General features: G+C 38.2%; 1 protein-coding gene across 1 annotated transcript in view; it reads right to left on the bottom strand.

Annotated features, from left to right (window-relative positions):
- Positions 1-18,075, bottom strand: part of PCSK2 (proprotein convertase subtilisin/kexin type 2) — a 255,650-nt gene that overhangs the window by 166,313 nt on the left and 71,262 nt on the right. The window lies entirely within an intron of this gene.

Here is an 18,075-nt window from a genome sequence, read left to right as displayed (position 1 = left end):
ATTTTCCCAACCAAAGGTCAGGCCAGGTAATGTTTTTCTGTCCTTTCTGCTTATCTTTGGGATAATTGCTTAAGCACTCTGGCATCACTTTCTCATTTGCTAAAAATGTTAATATTTGGCCTGTTGACTTCATAGGACTGATACCTGAGTAAGTGTGTTCATGGGTTTGGAAGTATTTTAAAAAGTAGCCAATGGTTCTTAACCAGTGGGTCACTAATGGGTCTCGAAAGAGGAGAGTGATGGTCAAGGGAAAGAGAGGATTTACTTCTTGAGAAATTACAAGAAGTCAAAAGTCCCTTATTTCCCTGCCTCCAAGATTGTTATGTTATGATCGCTCCCACACTGACTTTGGAATTTGAGCCTGGCAGGAGGAGTGGGCTAGATGGGAGAGCTGACTTCTAAGTTTTGAAGTTCATAAAATCTAGTCTCTAAACCTGAAAAAGGAGACACTGCCTTTCAACATCATCTGCTTTGTAAAGAACCTTTGATGAAGTGATGTGCTTGCGGCCAAGATAGATAATTCTCAATAATAGAGGTTGCAGAGCAAAGCAGTCAGGTTATGCAACCTGAATGGAGTATCATTTATTTATCTATCTGGGTCCTTCTGTTTAGTGAGGGCTGATGTTGGCACACACTGAACAAGGAACAGAGAGAAATGCTATCCTGCAGATCTTTTGAGCAGGCTGGTTCTAATGGCATTTGGAGTATACGTCAATTACAGCAGCAGGGAAAGAGAAAGAATTATTTTCTAGAGATACTGCTAAATCTATAAAGTCAGGTTTGGAGCCATTTTTTTTTTTTTTTTTTTTTTTTTTTTTAGCTCTTGTAAAACTCACAGCCTCCTATTTCATTCCAGTCTAGATTCCTTGCAGGGTCATCTGAGGGGTTATGTTTCTTGAAGAGAGACTCTACTGGGGTCAGAAGATGTGTGTTCTTGTCCCAGCTCTGATCTATCCATTAGAAACCACACAAAGAAGGCACATCCATCACTGTCAATGTGTACTTTAATGGCCCAAGGTACATCCTAAAAGCTGAGAACTTCTTCATATTTCCCCAGAATGAAATGATAAATCACCCACTTTTAGATTCAGTCATCTACTTTCTGGGTCACCTTGGGAGACCAGCAGCTTACAACATCTGTTAAATGGTGATGACACCACCTGGCCCTTTGTTGCTCCTGTTGGATAACAGTCAAGTTAAATACGTTTAAGCTCTTTAAGAAATATACACCTAGGAAATATTCACGTAATAATTATTAGGAATTACCAGGAAATAAATTATTCTACTGAAAAGGACTTTCTTTTTTTTTTTTAAAAAAAAATTTATTTATTTATGATAGTCACACACACAGAGAGAGAGAGAGAGGAAGAGACACAGGCAGAGGGAGAAGCAGGCTCCATGCACTGGGAGCCCGACGTGGGATTCGATCCCGGGTCTCCAGGATCGCACTCTGGGCCAAAGGCAGGCGCTAAACCGCTGCGCCACCCAGGGATCCCTGAAAAGGACTTTCTAGGAACTGAAACTTAGCTATTAGTGCCGAATGGATTTAAAAAGTAGATGTTTTCTATGGAAATCGTTTGAAAATCTACTAAAATGCAGAGTAGAAATGAAACTTTTTTTCTTAAAGGCAGAATGTTTTCATTAAGGGGCTCAATTAATACATTTTGATATAATTGGAGTTTCTCAGAGTAGATTTTTCCAGAAATTTATGGTCTTAAACTACTCTGGTTATTGAATCTTTCTGATGGCTTTTCACTTCTATCTTTCTGTTTTTTGATAAGACTTCTTTTATTCATTCATTTTCTCTACAAATGTGTTCTGATGGCCTACTTGGTCTAGGGGACCCTATGACCATCCAGGTACATGAAGATGAATGAGACCCAATGCATGACCTCAGAGAAATTTCTGTGCACTGAGGGAACAGACCAACTTTGAGAATTATGTCTGCATAGAAAATGTAGTTTGCATGGGTTGGGAATATTTATTTTGGCATTTCAGAGGTCAAGGTAAGATGAATAGGGCAAGTTCTCAATCTGTCTGGCTATTATCATATTATTACTCTTGATAGCTCTCTTATGTTTTCTAGAATTTTAAAAAAGATTTTATTTTTAATGTAATCTCTACAACATTGGGCTTGAACTCACAACCCCAAAATCAAGAGTTGCAAGCTGCACACACTGAGCCAGCCAGGTGCCCCACTTATTGGTAGCTCTTTTAAATGGTTGGGGATATCAGATGTTAAAATTCTGCATAAAAGACATATCACGCTTGATGTCTACCTTGCTATAGCAAATGAGCTTCTAGAGGTTGTGCCCTGGTGGAAATTGCCAAACTTTAGGACATCTGCTTCTGCATTTCCCAGACTATTAGGTGGCAGCAAATGCCCCACAGTGCCTCTAATCAAGCAGACAGCATGGTAGATGGAATGAGACCTGTATGGAAATTAGGAGGCCTGTTTTTGACCTTCGACTCTTCTGTTAACTCTCTGGACCTCAGGAAGAATGAGAAGATTGCATTTGGATCAACAAAATCTCTTCTAGCTCAACAATTATGTAATAACCATCATTAAAGATTTCATTTCCTCCTTGCTGCCATAGTACTCACTAATTTTGTGGTCCTATGAAAAGAAGCACTCCCTGCATTGATTTACTTTTCTTCTGGTCATGGGTGAAGCAGGAGAAGAGAGATTGCCAAGCCCTTCATAACCTGTCTCTCACCAATCTCTTCAGTTTTATGGTAGACTGCAAAATTGGCCACAATACTTCACTTTTCCCTGCATCCCTCACTCATTCCCTTTGTGATGTGAATTTTTGGCTCTTTTCATCAAGAAGAAACAAAGTCTCTTTCTCTTCCCCTTGAATCTGGACTGGCCTTACAACATGCTTTGCTATTTCTCCTGTGATAGAATGTGGCAGAGTGATGGTATGTCAGTTCTGATGTTAGACCTCAAGAGGCATGATTGCCTCTGTACTCTCTGGAGCCCAACTCAGTCACCAACCTGAGCCAACCTATTGGAAGATGAGAGACCACAAGGAGCAGAGATGAGTAACTCAAATGTCCCAACCAAACCCCTCTGACATGTTTGGGGTCCAGGCTAAGATCAGTAAAAGTGCCTATATGAGCCAAGCTGTCCACAGATATACAAGGGAGTCACCTAGGTGAGCTCAGCGTAAATTATTGATATGGAGAGTAGTTAGCTAAATAGATCATTGTTGTTTTAAGCCATTCATTAATTTTTGGGATGGTTTGTTATTCAGCAATAACTACCTGATACATGCCCCCAAATCCGTATATTGCAGCTATCCTGGCCTTTCTATTCCTTAAACATGCCAAATTTGTTTTTTTCCTCAGGAGCTTTGCACTTCTGCCTGGAATGTTCCTCCTTCAGATCTTTGCATGTTTGGCCCTTTTGTGTGTGTGTGTTTGTGTGTGTGTGTGTGTGTGTGTGTGATCCAGGTGTCATCTCAAATGTAACCTCTGGAGATGCCTTCTCGGACCATCATACCTAACTGCACAATATACCATAATTCCTTCCTAATTGTGCCACCAAGTTATCTTCTATCATGTTGCTCTGCTTTAGTAGTCTGCAGAGGATTTACTATTTCTTGATATTTTCTTTGTCATTTATTGCTTTTTTGGTTATTATCTATCTTACCTAATTAGAAAGTGAGTGCCAAGAAATGAGGGAGTCTGCTTAAACCCCAAAGCCTAAGGGCAGCCCCCGTGGTGCAGCGGTTTAGCGCCGCCTGCAGCCCAGGGCATGATCCTGGAGACCCTGGATGGAATCCCACGTCGGGCTCCCTGCATGGAGCTTGCTTCTCCTTCTCCCTCTGCCTGTGTCTCTGCCTCTCTCTCTCTCTCTCTGTGTCTCTATGAATAAAAACAAAACAAAACAAAACAAAAACCCCAAAGCCTAGAATACTTGTGGTCCGTGGTAGGGCACTCAATAACACAATTAGTTTGCTGCAATTGGAAAGAAGCATATATATATTGTACTAGCAGAGCTCTTATTAGGCTCCTGTGCTGGCCTAGCTATGTCTAAGGCTCATCCTAACATTGCTGATACCATCCTTTGGCCACACTGGGCTGTGTCATATTCCCTAATGGCTCATTACCTCCACTCACACTGCACTTTAGAAAGACCTTTGACACACTTGCATTCATCTCCCAAGGCTTTCTGTACAATTTTCAATTTCTCCCTTTATTCATCTCTGGTCATCAAGGAGAATTAATTATTTCTTTATCTATGTTTTTAACACTCATAACAAATATTTCTATGATAATTTTCTCCATTAGTCAGAAAATTCACTGATGTTAGAAACTTATCCAACTTTTATTCTCAGTGCTTAACAAGAATGCTCTCTAAAAATATTTGCCAAATTAAATAAGGTACAATCTGTGAAATAACTCAGCATGGTAGAGGGAATTATAATCTTACAATGTAACATGGTTGACACTTTTGTTTATAGGGTTGCCCTAGCAAGGTAAAAATATATTTTTTTAATTTTTTATTTTTTTTTAATTTATTTATGATAGTCACAGAGAGAGAGAGGGAGAGAGAGGCAGAGACACAGGCAGAGGGAGAAGCAGGCTCCATGCACCGGGAGCCCGACGTGGGATTCGATCCCGGGTCTCCAGGATCGCGCCCTGGGCCAAAGGCAGGCGCCAAACCGCTGCGCCACCCAGGGATCCCCTAAAAATATTTTTTTTAAATTAATATCTCATACTAGCCTTAGTGGAATGAGCCAGCCAACCATCTCTGAAATATTTTCCTCTAGATTAGCTACCTCAATGAGTAATGCATAACATTTGGATTTGTAAAGCTCTTTCTAAATATCAATATAGTTTTGAGAGAGACTTTTCTCTAAGGGAGCAGAAGGGTTATAATTAGATCTGACAGAAGTTTCTTCAGAACGATATGAAGGATGAAACAGTTTGTACGCAGCTCATCACATATTGCTCTGAACTCTTTATATAGGACATAAGAAAGATTTCTGGACCCCCTGAAAGTGTTTCTGTTAATGAACCCGATGGTCTAACCAGGACTTGCACAGGTGGAGAGCTAGTGAGAAGTGGTAGGGTGCAGGGGGTGGGGCACTGTTTCCATGCAATATTCATTTAAACTTTGAGAAAAACAGTTTCATTTTCAAAATCCAACGTCCTATAGATGCACTAAGTCATCACCTGCCTAAAGCCATCTGTTTGAGGATCAAATGGTTCTCTTTGGGAAGCTTCAGCCTTTTATACCAGTCAGTATGCCAGCTTACTTACCAAAGGGCTTTAATTAATTAATTAATTTATTTTGGCATACTTCACTCTTTCAGTGTCAATGTCAAGTTGAAAACAAATCACCTACTTTTTAAAAAATTTTTTATTTATTTATGATAGTCACACAGAGAGAAAGAGAGAGAGAGAGAGAGAGAGGCAGAGAGAGAAGCAGGCTCCATGCACCGGGACCCCGACATGGGACTCGATCCCGGGTCTCCAGGATAGTGCCCTGGGCCAAAGGCAGGCACTAAACCGCTGCACCACCCAGGGATCCCACAAATCACCTACCTAATGTAAATAATTTATCTGCAAACCAAGAAACAACTGTGGACCTAAGGAAATTCACATAAACTTTGCACAAATTGCAGTGACAATACTTTTTAGCTAAAGGGAGATAATCCATCTTTATGTCCATCTTTATGTATTGTCCATCTTTATGTCCATATAATTGTGTTTTAGAAAACTCTATAAAAAGAGTTCATCCTAACAAATCCATGTGTCATACCAAGACACTATTCATGCAAATTTTGCCTTCATTTTGAGAGGAACTCTTTTGCAGAATAAAGTCCAGCTCAGGTAATACTGTGGCACTCATAAGGAAATGCCTAACAGTAATGAAATGCATCATGTTCACCTTAATTACAATCCTAATTTTTAAAATGTTTCTGTACATGGCACACTGCTAAACTTGCAATGGTTTGATTAATTACCCAGGCAGTGAATTAATAAACTTTAAAAAATCCATTTATTTAACAAAGATTTAATGAGTGCCTGCTTAGATGCCATGTCAAATGCTAGAAATGTAAAGAATAAATAAAGTAAATAGATAGTTTTCTATGTTTACAGTATGGCTAAACTTCCTGGTCCTGAAAGCACATTTATCAGGTTATATGCTTCATACTTTTCTTATTAGGTCCCTATGATGACCCTTTGAGGGATATAGTATTATACCTGTTTTTTTTTTTTTTTTAAGATTTATGTATTTATTTCAGAAAGACACAGAGAGAAAGAGAGAGAGAAAACAAGAGCAGGGGGGAGGGGCAGAGGGAGAGAATCCTCAAGCAGACTCCTGGTGAGCCCTGAGTGTGACGTGGAGTTTGATCTTACCAACCTGAGATCATGACCTGAGTTGAAATCAAGAGTCAGATGCCTGCCTGCCTGACTGATTCATCCAGGCCCCCTTCCTGCTTTAAAAGATTGATTCATTTATTTGAGAAAGAGAGGACTGTACCCATTTCAAAGGTGAGAAAATAAGAGTCGAAAAGGAATAAAGTGGTTAATTTAAGACACAAAGCTGAACAGTGGCTGAGTTGGGATTTGAAGCAGGGAGAAAAAGGAGGCCTAGCAGGGAAGAAAAGGACAAAGAAAGCAAGACTGACTAATATCAACAAAGCAATCTGGAAAAGCTGGTGGTAAATTTAAACCTGCTCAGGGTGACTGATGAAGAACAATAATCAGACTCTGACATGGGCTGGTGAGTGGCTGTGCAGTGGATATTGGGCCATGAAATTCCAGGATTAAAGAAAATTCAGTATCAGATAGCTGTTTTGACATGAGCAGGGAGCCCTACTAAAGCCCAACAAGAAAATTTTGATTTTGTCCAAGTTCTGGGGTTGCCTGAAGTTCCGGGTAAAGCAAGTCAGCCTATGAAGAGAAATGTGACAAATGCGTGATTTCTTTGGTTTGTCTACACCCTACCCCTGGAAATTTCTAGATTCACACATTTTGGTTTAATGTGATGATCAAGCCTGCTGTACCAAGAAGAGAAATGTGTATATATATATATATATATATATATATATATATATATATATATTTATCTCTTGGATCCTGGTTATTGGTAAATAGGGATCTTTCAGTTTGGGTATATTACTGACAACTTCACCATTATGCATATATATACATATATTTTTTTTCCAGAACCAAAAAATATATAGAACACTAAATAACCATCATTTTCAAGTTACTTAATTGAAATTAAAATAGATGATAAGATATTCCACTGGATGCAATTTGCAACTTGCTAATAAGCAATAGGAGGATGACAAGCAAATATATATTGTTTATAACCTTGGTATTTTGTCAGGTCATAAATGGAATTGGGCTATAAAATGAAATGAAAGGACCACTTTTCCCTTGCAATATTTTAACTTTCATGACTGTGTTTATAGTGAATCTTTCCAAATAAAAGGTGACCTCAAATATAAGTTGATGCTCCATTTTGATTGTCCCCAAGAAAAATATGCAAAAAATGCCTTATGCACAATGTAAATTTGAAGACTTTTCGGGAAATGAATGAACTAGTCCAATGCTTCCTTGCAGTAATTATTCGTTTACTCACATTTAAAATGACATATGTCGGGGGTTGATTTAAAACCATTGCTTTTTCACTCTCACTCTTTGTGACCTTATTTTATCCAGTCTTTCCAGGTGCCTTTGGACATTGGGTCCTCCTCCTGCTGGAGCTGCTTTGTGAGTCATCACACAGTTGTCAAAACAGGGCTTCTCACGTCTTCCCTTGTGTTGCGATGATCTGCGGTAGCACACTTATTTTTAATCTGTATGTGATGCCAGTCAGTACTAGAATTTCCATCCTAAGTCTCAAGTTCCTATTCATATAACATCAAACAGCTCTCCTCTTTTCGTTGATCCTATAGGTCACAGTCTCCACTGCTGGCTTCTTGCTTTTAAAACTGATTTGAAAAGGTTTGTTTACAATGACACCCCACTCTGAAGCTCAAGGCTGTATCCCTGGCAATTGTGACCACAATGGCCTCTGTGAAGTTTCTTTGCATCTTTTATTCATTTGCCTCATTGGGTCAATTCTATAAGCATCCCAAATTAGCATTGTTTAAGGTTGTTCAAGGCAAGTTGTGTTTCCCCCAAATAAAAAATTATTTTTCAAATAAAATAAATGTGAGAGTGCCTAATATTCTAAGAGGCTTTGTGAGGACTTCACCTTAAGGCAACACTCTCCCTTTTCAGGGTCATTTTGGTAAAACCTGAATTCACATTAGTACAAATTCAGTATTTTATGAAGTCAACTGAACAGTATTATTGAAAAATCCTTCTATTCATTATTCATAAAAAAGTATGAAAATTAAGAAATGAGGAAAATGAAAATATTTTCATTGTAAGAATCAAAACATAAATAAAGCTCAAATTTCCCTTGACCAACTCTATGCTTCATAGGTGTCCAGACAGTGGTCTGGACACAGAATCAAAATCTCATCCTCTCCAACTCCTTGAAAATGACCAAAAGAGAAGTAAAAAGAGAAAGCTACATGTGGGCTATAAACCAGGAAATGTGCCAGAAGCTACTGGGCATTTCTTGCAGATTCAATGGGGAGGGGCTGGGGGGAGATCTGCAGAGGACTCAGCCAGCCAGGTTTTGGGAGATGCATTTTAATCCCATCAGTGCCTCGGGCTAGAAGGTGCCCACAGCAGTGCAGTCTCCAGGCTATAGTGGGCACAGATGGCCCTGCCACGGGCACAGGGCCACAGCCTAGTAAAGAGGGTAGCTGTCGCCAGCCAGCCCTGGAGATCCTGCTGGGGCTAATTCGTGGTTGCTCAGCGAAGGGGCAGGAAGCAGGCTGAGAGACCATCCCTCAGGCTCTGACGCCTTCCCCTGGGTCTCGGAACAGACGGAATCAAACCAGAACAAATCTCAGCTTTTCAATCTTTCTTTCTTGGGGCCTAAAGTATGCGGGCAACCGTCTGTCAAGGAGCCAGTTGGTGTGACCAATGAGGGTAAACACACACCTGCTCCTTTGAGGAGGAATAGACACCTCAGACCTAATGAAGCCGGGGTTGTCCATCCTGAAGAGTTAGAACTGGTGCCTTCCGCCAAAATAGATGTACAACGAGGAATAGGAGAAAGAATGAATGTCTTTCTAATTCCCAGCCAGATTTGTGAAAGTAGAGCTGACAATCCCCAGAAGGTAGGCACTTTGATAGCACTAAAGATTGCATAAGAGCAGAAGCAGGATTATTAAATTCAAAACTGTCATGCTGGAAAAATGAGAGATAAGGTAGAAAATTGGATTAGTGAAGGAGAAGGTAAATTTGGGGAATTCTTCCCGGACTTGGAGAAAATGATGAAGGTATGAACATGATGGAAGACAGAAGAAATGGAAGATGGGTCAGGGATATCCAGCGTTCATTTGGAAATGTGATATAATTCCAATAAAAAGTCCCAAGGGGGAAAAAAAGTCCCAAGGGATATCTTTTGAGCCTGGGTAAAAATGACCCCACTGTTCTTCTGAAAAGACTAGCTGGATAAGGAAAGTTAAAAGAATGATTGTTAAAGGCTGCTGTGTGATGAAAGAAGACTGGCAGCTATGAAAAACATATCATACAGCCAAATAATGAGAACTGAGAGGTTAGTGCAGAAAAAGAGAGTTGATGAAACAGAACATAAACCCCTAAAACTGACCCTTGTGTTTAGCACACGGTAAAGGCATTTTTTTCAAATTAGAGGGGAAAGGATGAATTGTGTATTAAACCATACTGTGAGAATTGTTTAACTATTTGATGGTATTTTATAAGAAATGCCAAAATAGATCCTATTGGGTTAAAATTACCGCATGAAGAAACTAATTCAAGGCAGTCAGGAAAATGTTTGATCTGAGGCCAGAGAAGTCTTTCCGATTAAAAAAAGAAGAAGAAGAAGAAAGGAAAAGAAAAAAAAAGTGAAGGAATAGAGCATGAAAAAAATTTTAAAAAAATGAAAATTTAAGTTTCTGTACATAAAAATTCTGAAATATAACTAAGGTATCAATGATATCTTAAACATCCCAGATTAAATATTTATAGTACACATATTAGACACAGGGCTACTACCCATAAAGAAAATAATTGCATGACAGACAATAGAGATAGAAAAATGGCAAGATAAGGCAGGCAATCAACAAATGGAGGTATAAAACATGCAAGGGTTTGGGAAACATGCCTACCAGAAAAATAGCCCTTCCCTAGGCAGGGGAATGATCGAGGAAACAGCTTCATGTTCCCGTGAGTTTGTAAGGGTACTAAAATGATCCACTCCAACACTGGGAGCTTAGTAAAATACAGTTCTTACTTCTTCCTAGAATCTACTTGGAAAAAAAATTACTTGAAGACATTTTATAGCCAATCAAGGCATAAATAGCAATTGAAAAATTTAAGAGTAAGACTATAAAAGCATGGTCACAAAGAACAACGTAAATATGATGAATAATATTAACTTAAAACAACTGTAACAGCAATGGAAGTTCTAGAGCACAGTTTCTCCATCTCAACACTTTTGGGATTTGGGCGCTGGATGATTCTTTGTTGTGGGCTTTGTCCTGTGCATTGAGAATGTTGAGCAATATCCTCGGACTCTATCCACTGGATACTAGAAATAACCATCTCCCCACCAACTGTGGCAATTATAACTACCTCCAGGCCTTGCCAAGTGTCCTCTGGGCTCCCACATCTTCACTTCCCTCTGGTAAAAACCATTGTTCTAAAGTGAAATTATAACATGTAAACTAGGTGGTGGGGAGAAGTGAAGTCTAGAATCCTCTCTTACATCAATTGAAATTGGAAAAGGGACAAGTGGAGAGAAAATAACAGCACGTGGAAATTTAGTGTCTCTGTCAGGTATGATTTAAAAAATACTGCCTGATAGTTGACATTCTATAACGAGAGAAAAATGTATTCATATATATTTAAATTTTTATGGTAATCATGAGGAGAATAAAGCTGGATTATAGCTTTCAGAGCACAAAAGGAAGGAAAAAAACAATAAAAGGATGATGCATAAAAGACAGGAAAAAAGAAACTAGTCTAGAAGTCATAAGAACAAATATATTACTTTTGACAATAAATAGAAATGCCTAGAGCACCCCATTAAAAGAAAATTACTTTTCTTGAGATCAAAAGTCCAAATCCAACTGTATGCTATTTTTAAAGATTACCTAAAAAAGTAATTGTCCCAGGAAGGCAAACAATAAAAGGATTAGCAAGATAAAATAGGCTTATGTACTAACAGGAGAGCAAGGGTGGCAATATTAATTGGACAAAGTAGACTTGAAGGCAAAAGACATTGAATGACTTGACTTTTTACTGATCAGAAGCTACGTTCACAATGAGGATATACCACTGATGACTCTGAACCAAACACTATCTCACCAAAACACATAACCCACTCTTGCCTTTTGCCGCACACTATAAACTGAGTATTTATGTCTCCCCCACTCCCTGAATTTATATGCTGAAATCCTAACTTTCAATGTGGTGATTATTTGGAAGTGGAGCTTTTGGGAAGTGCTTAGTTCAGGAGCATGGAGAGCTCAGTAATGGGATTAGCACTCTTTTTTTTTCCTTCTTCTAAGATTTCATTTATTTATTCACAAGAAACACAGAAAGAGGCAGAGACACAGGCAGAGAGAGAAGCAGACTCCCTTTGGGGAGCCTGATGTGGGACTTGATCCCAGGACCCCAGAATCACCACCTGAGGCAAGGGCAGTCGCTCAACCACTGAGCCACCCAGGTACCCCTGGGATGAGCACGCATATGAAAGAGATCCCATAGCTTTCTCTCCCCTTCTATCCTTTGAGGACACAGAGAGAAAATAGCCGCCTACAAATGAAGAAGCAACAGACTCGGAGTCTCCTGGCACCTTGCTCTTGGACTTTCCCACTTCTGGAGCTTCAGGAAATAACTGTCTGTGGTTTAAGCTACCCAAGTGTGTAGTATTTTTGTGATAACAGCTCCAGGCAGACTTGAAGGAGCCACCAACCTGGAAAGAGAGACACATGGGAAAGACCCTAACCCAACCTGCAGACTGGAGCATGCAGGCCAGCCAGTGCTGCTTCAGACAACAGCAGCACTGAGCATGGCCCCCACTACAATAAATCCACTCCCAAATAGCCAGATGATGCTCCAATGTTCAAAGGTTTCTCTCAGTCCTCCCTGATGGAGAAACTCAACCACAGCACCGGAACACTCACAACATTCCTACTTCTCTAATGTAAATAGTCCTTTTTTGACTTTGAGCTTGGCTGTCCCCATTGTGTACAACACCCAGCATGTACTTTGCAACACCTGTTCCCTAAATTCTCAGCTCAAACACCAACACTTGTAATTAATGTAGTGTATGCAATTGTAATTCTGAACTCATATGTCATGAAAACATTAACCCTCTAAAACACCTTTAAAAACAAGTATAAAACACATAGAGGTCACTTTGAATATCATTTATGTGTAGCTCACTCTCTAGATACATTGCTCCCTTATCTGCAATGAAATATGACCTTTTACTGTCATGTAGCATCTTTGGGCCACCAAAGGGAGCCTTTCTGAACATACAGTAGGAGATGTCATCAATGGGCCTGATGCCCACCTTTTTTTTTTTTTTTTTTTTTTTTTTGCCCACCTTTTATAGTGGAAGTCAATTCATCAAAACTTTTAGGATTTAGGTGACTCTTCCATAAAGAAATCTTTCCCACACTTTCTCCTTCTGGTGAAAAAGGTTAAGAACAATTAATTTTAAATAACAACCCCAAATCTTCTGGAAATACAATAAGACCCATTTCAAAGCAATGATTTGAGCTCAGACATTCTCTTTCCCTTCCTACAAATATTCTATTGAAGTAACTAAAGGGATGTAAATTTAAGATAAAATATGCAACAGAGCTGAAAAAAACAGTAGGACAGACTTGACAAGCCAGGTTGGAAGAATTTCTGGAAGACAGGAAACAGATGGCATCAAGGTGAGTACAGGTGAAGGGTGACGGGGGGTACATATGGTTAGGCTACATCAGAGGTAGGGATGTCAACAACATGTCATGTGGAGGTTCTTTGAATTTATTCTCTTACAAAAATTGGTAATTTTTAAAACAAGTTTTAGATTTTAAAAAAGAACCTATGGTTCTGTGATAGAACCTATGACTTAGGCTTCATAATTTATGGAGGTGATTAGCTAGCTTCTCTTGTTCAGGGATGTTGGGAGTTTTTGATGTGAGGAATGTAGCAGACTCCATGGATGTCCTGCTCACATGCCCCTGGTGCTTGCCTTTGCCACACCACATCTCTGGCCCCAAAAGGGAGTTGCCTTTTTGTTCAGGCAACCTTGCTGCTTTGCACTGGCAGTTATGTCTCTGTTGGTGGTGATCAGGGGCTAGAGCAGTGAATTACACAGACACCAGGTCCTAGGGCTCTGGAGTTCCTCAAGTCCTATACCCTGAAAAGTTGGCAGAACTCTTGCCCCAGGGCTATGCCACTCCTGAAACAAACCCTTCCTCAGAGTCCCTGCTATCATTTTACCTTGCTTGGAGAGAGGTAAGTGTTCAGGACACACTGCTTATCAATATGGAGACATTTTTATTTTCATTTCTAAAGGCCAGGCAGATAAGAGAAAAACCACGGACACATATCTATAAAAGCAGCAGTTGAAAGAGAAGACCACCTGAGCAAGAGCCCCAAATGCCCATGTTGCATAGTGGTGGAGCTCCAGGGCTCTGGAGCTGGATGGCTTGTGTTGGCATCAGGCTCCACCCTGCTCTTCTTGCTGTGAAATGTGGGTAATAATAACTGTACATGTCATCACTAACCCTCACGGGTTGGTTGGGGTTAAATTAGTTAACATATCTAAAGCATTTAAAACAATGTTTGGAACACATTAATCAATAAAAGTTTGCTGAATATAAGTGTGGGCCTCACTGAAATGATGAAAAAAAAATCACAGTGTTACAATTTTAAATTTATAACCTCAGTGAAATTTGAAGGACATTTCTATCAATATGACATGAATAATTTGCTATGAGAAAATAAACAGGAAAAAGAGGACCTTTTAAGAAATTCAAAACAATTACTGTCCCAAATTAAATTTAGGAATGAAATGGACATTGCTAAAAACCATGTTAATGAATTCAAGGAATTATCTCAGAGAACAGAACAGAGAGAAAGAAAAAGAAAACAAGGGTAAGAGGCATGGAAGAGAGACCCAGAATATCTTATATTTGAATAATATCAGTTTAAAAAGGAGAAAACAGAGGAAATGGGGGAGAATACGTAGAAAATATTTTTGATCTGCACAGTTGTATTTCAAATTAGTAACTCTCACTGAATGACAAACAAGATAATTGAAAATAAATCATATTGTGGGATATTTCTAAATTCCCAGGGTAAAGAAAAAGCCCTATGATCTTTTAGATAAGCAAAAAACCCAAAAAAACTAACTAACGAACCAACCAAACAAAAAGATCCCCAAACATATAAACAAGGGAGAATCAAACTGGACTTCTTAGGTACTGGACTTTCTTTTTTTTTTTTTTATAGAATTATTTTTTTTCCCCAAATTTATTTATTTATGATAGTCACAGAGAGAGAGAGGGAGAGAGAGGCAGAGACACAGGCTCCATGGACCGGGAGCCCGATGCGGGATTCGATCCTGGGTCTCCAGGATCGCGCCCTGGGCCAAAGGCAGGCGCCAAACCACTGCGCCACCCAGGGATCCCTGGACTTTCTTTTTTGATGTGCTAAATTCTAGGAGAAAACAGAATAGGGTTTATAGAATTTAGAGGAAAATGGATTGTGGCTCCTGAATTCAGTTTGAAGCTCTTACTTTTATGTGTGAGAACAGAAGAAACAAAACAAGACTAGTTATTCTAGCAAAAAAAAAAAAAAAAAATGGAAAGGGAAAAAGGGGAAAACTGAAAACATATAATATATAGAAGACTTAAAACAAGGGAAATAAGGTACACACAGCCAGTGGTCATAATGGATATGAATGACTTATGGTGAGGTTGTCAAACTGAATAAATCAAAACCAACCCAGTTACACACTACTGCTAAGAGACACACATATAAAAAGGAAGTTTGGAAATAAAGAGAGTGAAGATGTGCTAGACAAATGCAAGACAACTCCTCATGAAAGACAAGGCTGGTGGTATTGCATCAGGAGCAACAGAAACCATACGGAAAGTATTAAAAAGAACAAAGGGAGGTGCCTAGGTGGCTCAATTGGTTGAGACCCCACTCTTGGTTTCAGTTCAGGTCATGATTTCAGGATCATGAGATCAAGTCCCACCTTGGGCTCCCATCTCAGCAGAAAGTCTGCTTGAGATTCTCTCCCTCTGGCCTCCCCACACTCTCTCTCTCTCTCTCAAATAAAAAAATCTTAAAAAAGGGGGGGGGGACAAAAGCAATACTTCCTGTTGTTAAAAGGAATATCCTCTTAGGAGATGCAACAATTATAAAACTTTCCAAGTTCATTATAGCTTTGGAATAGGAATTGGCAACTCTTAGGAATAAGAGGAGAAATCACTTAGACTTCAATTATAGTGGAGACTTTACATGCTGCCTTCAAAAACTGACAGACCAGGAAGAACAAAAAATCTTAGGATCTAGAGGATTTATGTAGCATAATGAACACATTGGATTTAATGGATGTACAAAACTGCAATTGTCAAGGAGATACTACACATTTTCTCCAAATACTCATTTAAAAAAATAATTATAGGCTAGTTAGAAAGGAATAATAATGAAAGACCACATTTCAAAGCCTGTGAAATAAATCCAAATCTTGATTCAAAGGAAGATATTTTAATATAGTATATTTACTAATAAAAATATAGCATTTATTACAAATAAAATAACACAGCATTGGGGTCCCTGGCTGGCTCAGTCAGTAGAGTATGCAGCTCTTGATGTTGGGATTTGTGAGTTTGAGCCCCATGTTGTGTGTAGAGATTACTTAAAAAAAAAGTAACATAGCATTAACTCAAGAAACAAAAACAATAATTTCAAAGGAAATTGGAAAAAGTTATTATTAAGATAAAAACAGAACCCCCCCCCCAAGAGTACTATTGAGAAATAAATCTAAATTTTGGTTCTTTGAAAAAGCCAACAAGCCTTTTAAAGTACTAAAAAGGAGAGCGAGAAAAAGAGGATAGTATTACACTACATTAGGAATAAAAGCATATAATTATATACTGGAAGGATTTTTTAAATGATAAGAAAATGCCATACACAAGTCTACAGCAACAAATTTGATCGTTGAGATTAATAAATAATCTTCAATGAACATATAAATTACCAAAATGGATTCAGGAAGTGGCAAAAAACCTGCGTAGACAATATGCAATTTAAAAGAAGTTGAAAGGTTGTCAAAGGTACACTACACTTCTATAAAAGGACCAGAACAACCCAGTCTTTAAATGAGTTATATTGTCCTTCAAGGAGCATGTTGTTCCTTTGCTATATAAACTGTTAAGAAGCACTGGAAAACAAGAAGCTTCCAGTTCGTTTTATGGGCTTTGCAATTCCTGAGAGAAAGATCACCCCAAAAGGTAACTAAAGGCAGATATCTCTCAGGAATACAGACTTTTAAAATTCTAAATAAAATATCAACAAATTGAATCCTTAGTATAATAAAGGATAATGTCTCATGACAAAGCAAAATTTACGCTAGTAATTTGGGAGTACTTTTAAAATTTATTTTTATTTATTTTTTATTTTTTGGGAGGGCTACTTTTTTAAATAAAGATTTTATTTACTTATGAGAGAGAGAATTTGAGTGTGTGCACAAGAATGGGGTGAGGGACAGAGGGAGAACCAGACTCTAATGAGCAGAGAGCCAGACATCTGACTCGATCCCAGGACCCTGGGATGATGACCTGAACCAAAGGCATACACTTAACCAACTGAGCCACTCAGGCACCCCTGGGTGTACTTTTGTGTTAGGAAATCAGCCACTATAATATACTTTATTACATTAATTGTTTAATAGAAAAAAATATGATTGTGTAGTATATATATGTTGCAAGTATATTTGATATATTTGATAAAGTTTCCATTTTTGGTAGACTGTTTACAAATTAGAAACATACAAAAATGTTTGAAACATAATAAAGGGTATATGTTAGAAAGCAAAAAATATAAGAACAAAACAGAGGCATTTTCGTTAAAATGGACAACACAAGGATGCCCATACTGAGCTCTCATTCATTTGTCTGGAGGTTGCAAACAAAATAAGGTCAAGAAAAATGAATGAGATATAAATATTATAAAAGACATGTCAAGTGGTCATTATTTATACTTTATTTGAGTTTCTTCCTACAAAATTCAAGATAATCATTTTTCAGGCTATCATAATTAATAAAATTCAGCAAGATGGAGAAAATCAACATATAAGAATTTCAGAGCTTTCCTATGCATTAGCAATAGCCTTTCAGAGAAAGTAATGAGAAAAAATTCATAATAAACACTTAAACTATGAAAGTCTCAGGAAAGAATCTATAGGAAATACTCAAGACCTCATTAAAAAAAAAAAGAAGAAGAAAAAAGAAACTACAAAATTTGACTGAAGGACCTGCAAAAGGTATGAATACATTGAGACACATACCATGACCTTGAAAGAGTCTTCTCTATCCTATTGTGAAGGTGTCAATTTCACCCCTTACCAACAATTTATAAGCTTAGTGGAAATTCAATCCAAATATTTGATTTTAAAATTTCATCTATAATAAAGTCACATTGTTAGGGATGGATAAATTAAACAAGTGGTATTGAGTCAATTAGCTAACTGAAAAAGAAATCCCCATATCACATCACACACAAAATTAATTTCCATATATATTCACCATGTGAAAGTATAGTTTTAATTAATTTGTCAAATGCTTTTATGATTTTATCTTATATAAATATAGGAAAATATAAAAGCATTTTTTCTTATTCTCCTTTTGAGGGACTGAATGGGAAGATCTTTCTTTCTTTCTTTTTTTTTTTAGGTTTATTTATTCATTTTAGAGAGAGAGAGAAAGAGCATTCAGGCACTCC

Source organism: Nyctereutes procyonoides, unplaced genomic scaffold (genome assembly GCF_905146905.1).
Source record: "Nyctereutes procyonoides isolate TBG_1078 unplaced genomic scaffold, NYPRO_anot_genome, whole genome shotgun sequence".
In the NCBI taxonomy this organism is placed as follows: Eukaryota; Metazoa; Chordata; class Mammalia; order Carnivora; family Canidae; genus Nyctereutes; species Nyctereutes procyonoides.
This window is presented reverse-complemented; position numbering and strand designations above follow the sequence as displayed.